The sequence below is a fragment of the Montipora foliosa genome, chromosome 6, assembly GCF_036669935.1.
Source record: "Montipora foliosa isolate CH-2021 chromosome 6, ASM3666993v2, whole genome shotgun sequence".
Classification (NCBI taxonomy): Eukaryota; Metazoa; Cnidaria; class Anthozoa; order Scleractinia; family Acroporidae; genus Montipora; species Montipora foliosa.
Genome location: NC_090874.1, coordinates 15,628,696 through 15,632,509, shown reverse-complemented (window position 1 = coordinate 15,632,509; position 3,814 = coordinate 15,628,696). Strand labels below are relative to the sequence as shown.

Below are 3,814 nucleotides of genomic sequence, written 5' to 3'. Positions count from 1 at the left end.
CGACACTCGAGTGAAACTCGCTCTAAAGCGGGTATTTGTTAATTTCTACGACTGCACGCAAGACAGGATGAAATATGATGGGTGCCAGAGAGTTTTTTGGGTAAGGTTCGCTTGCACGCCCAGCACTATAAGAAGTTGGAAAAGGTTCCTCTGGTACCCACAAAAACCAGTAGTCAGTACAAAACCGTGACTTCTTTGTTGAAAATGACTCGGAAAATTACTATAGCAGTTATGGTACAGCGTTGAAAAAGAATAGCCGTTTAAAAAAAAAATATTTGCACTTTTGATTCTACTGTAATCCTTTGTGTGCGTGTTTGTGTATTTGGAACATCTGTTTATGGTTACAGTTTCTATCATGTACGTTTTTTTATACGAAAACCATAAGCAAACTCAATGACCCTCGTTTCTATTAATCGAAGAATAATAAGTGACACATCAAGCTTTAATTGAAGAGGGTTACATTCCTGTGTGTCTAAACCAAGTATCCTATTTACTTACTTTTGTTTATAATTTTGTTGTTGTTAGTTTATTTCGTTGCCATGTAACCTTGTTATAAGGTAAGAAGGTGAAGAGTTTTTTTTAAATTAAAATAAAACAATAAATAAAATAGACGAAACTAACCCGGCAGAAAAGACTTATTTCTTTATTTTAGCGACATTTGAGATTCCATTTCAACGCACAGATGACATCTAAATATGGCAAAACACCACTGACGTCTTCTGTACCTAATAATAAACGAAACTTCCGTTTTCGTTTAAGAGCTTGCAACTTAAAATAGATTTTATCTCATTGATACTGCGTCCACTATCAATATTTATTAAGTGGGCGGGTAATCTACATTATCTTTATATCTCAAACTCAAATGGGTGCGTGCTCTATGATCGGTCAATTAAGCTCGCCTTGTTCCTCAATAAGGCCATTTGCTTTCCTAAGCGATTCAGATGAGATACGATACGAAGCTCGTCTTCCCTAAAGCTATCACCTTAAGGTACGAGTCGGGTGGCATATAGTTTCCCAAGCACGCGATTCAAACATCAAAACAATAAATAAACATCTCACCAACAACGTTTTTGCAGTGACCTAGCGCACCTTGTTTTCCACATGTCGGGCTTTTAAGCTCTAACAATATAAATGAGAAATTCCTCCACACTGATTGCCAAAGAGAAATGCAGTTAATTCAGTCCAAAGTGAGGTCAAAAACCCCGCATTCTGATTTGTCAATGATCAAATAAAGTCTCAGATGGCCAATCAAATGCGAGCCCCGGATGGCGCAATTTTTGCTCCAATGCGTGATACGCGTGCGTTTCTTCTGATTGATTAAGATGATCACATCTGGAATTATTTTCATGTATATTATTGAGAAGTAATCACATGATTTCTCTCGTGTAATTTGGAATAAATAAGCACTCGCCCCAATTTTATTCGTGCTTATTTATTCCAAAGTGACTCGAAATCATGTGATTACCTATCCTTACATGGAAATCTTTGTTGATATCATTGCTTACATTTTTGTTTCATCGACATACGAGTTTGCTCACAAAAGGCACCATGCTATTTTAAAGAACTTGTTAAACTTAGTTTACATCCAGTTTTAAACCTTTTTCTGCGATTTTCATAATTCTGCGGAATCTCACCTTCAGCTGCTTTTTGGCTTCCATCAATCAAATTTCCGAACATAACCGGGAAGACTTCAGTAAAACGATTCGTACAGATCCCATCGCTTTCCATCGGCATCGAGAAGCAAAGATGCTGATTGGTGGGTTATGTCACGCATCAATTGATTTTGTCATCTGCTGTTGGCGTCGGAAGCTTGATTGATGGAAGCCAAAACCCAAGACGAATTCCGAAGAATTACGAAAATCGCAGTAACCTCAATAACGAGCCAGTTATTAGCCATCAAAACTGTTTTAAAAATTCTTGGGTGGCAAAGGCGCTTATGATCCGACCCATTCTTTGCAAAATGCAAAAATTTCAAAGCATCACTGCTCAGAAATTATCTGGTATATCGAATTAAAATTTTCATTTGTCTCAAACATGTTTGTTTTCTGTATAACTTTCACTTACCTCAGTTCTTGCTTTAAATGATGGGAAAACTGGCCATACTCTGATCCAAGACCAAGCAATACGAGTGAATGAGTTTCGATACCATGTTAACATCATATTGCATCGATGCTGTCAAAGAACTGTTCCAGCGCGAAGTAGTTTGTTACGTCAACGCGTTATTAAAAGCATTCCCCTTCCTCACTTGGCCGTATATCAAATTACAGCTGTTTTCTACACTGTTTGGGAGCCCTTAAAAACAGCGATTTGAAACGCGAACATTACGTAAACAAAAGAAATAGTTTTGAACAAAAAGCATGAATTTTTTTTTTTTCGTTTTGGGGTGGTGGAGATCTAAATTTGTTCAACAAACTTGTTTACCGTTTCCTTTTTGTCACGAGCTTTCTATGTAATTGAGCGCTTTTACTATAAAAAGAAGTCTAGGGCGCTTTCGATTGACCCTATTCCGGAATAAGAATACGTGGAGTGATGATTAAAACGGTATGTTTGGCGCGTTTCAAAGCAGCAAGGATAATAAAAAATACGTTTAAAATAGCTTAAAAATATGATTGACAATTTTAATGTGAATCTCCGTAAAAACGAAGGATTTATAACTTAATATATTCCATGTATTCCTATTCCGGAGTACGGTCAATCGAACGCACCCCTAATCTAACTTGTAAAGTACAGTTAAGTAAAGAAAGAGACGGGCTATCGATCTCGGGCGAAGATGCCTGTATGCACGGACACGCACAAACCAGAAAAAAGATGGGCGACCACAGCTCTCCAATGATTCCAAAAAAGCAACTTACAATCTAGTTTATATGTTAGCAGCAAATTAAATAAATCAAGTAAAAAACAAGTGCCCTTGAGAAAACTTCGCCCTGGTCAAAATAAAGAAAATTCAATTCAAGCTAGTGCAAAAAATACGACTTGAATGAGTTGTTGGAAGATCTGGAAAATTTTGCCTTCCTCATAAAAAACTGTCTTGTGTTAGCATATTAAAGGGGCAATGTGATGAGCTGCGCATGCTCGAGTTTGTTCGCTGTCGCGCTTACGGAAAATTCTAGCCGCCATTATGGATTCACGCGTGAGTCACGTATATTCGAAGTTGATGAATTCTATGTCAAACATAGCGCTCACAATTTAATATTTACCTGTCGAGAAGAACTTTCCGGATCAATAAACGTTTGTAAATGTGAAAGTACTTGCAGTACAAAGCGAAATTACTTTCGCTGCGCGCTTCGTAGCCAGCATCGAATTTAGCTTGCAACCAGGCGTGAAATATTCTTTGCTTCAGATAAATTCGCTTGTGCGTGTAATTCCACTCCTTCAGGTATTCTTTGCGATCCGTTAAAGCCTTCCTTTTTCTCCCGGAGTTTTTCCTCAGTCCACCATGGCCCTCCCCAGAGGACGCCATTTTGAATTTGTCGATTCAACTTGAAAAAGTTAACCTAACACTTTTCAAGTTTTCGCAAAACGCTAGCGCATGCGCAACTCATGAAAGTGTCCCTTTAATCATCGTTTCTGGTCTAGCCTAGTACGCAGCAGACGCCGAAGTAAGGGAAGAACGAGAACCTAAGGGAGGATCCTTCAATCGTTTTGGCACCAGCTTCGCTGATTATCATTATCCCAATTACATACAGAAATCCTTCCATTTTACCGAAAAAGATATGAAATAAATTTCGACAAGTTTAAGGAACAACAGAGAGTAGCTGCTAGAGTTTTAAAGAGGCACAGTAGATCAAGAAATTCGTTCAATGTTTGGAATAAA

The 3,814-nt window shown here is 38.0% G+C and overlaps 1 protein-coding gene across 2 annotated transcripts in view; it reads right to left on the bottom strand.

Annotated features, from left to right (window-relative positions):
* Positions 1-335: 335 nt before the first annotated feature.
* The window catches only part of LOC138006824 (protein PBDC1-like), a 29,962-nt gene continuing 26,483 nt past the window's right edge, over positions 336-3,814 (bottom strand). The window contains exon 8 of one of the 2 annotated variants that reach the window (XM_068853412.1): positions 336-3,814. This exon is cut by the window's right edge and continues 1,375 nt beyond it. The gene's annotated coding sequence lies outside the window, so the exon portion shown is untranslated. The other variant, XM_068853410.1, reaches the window with a different exon arrangement.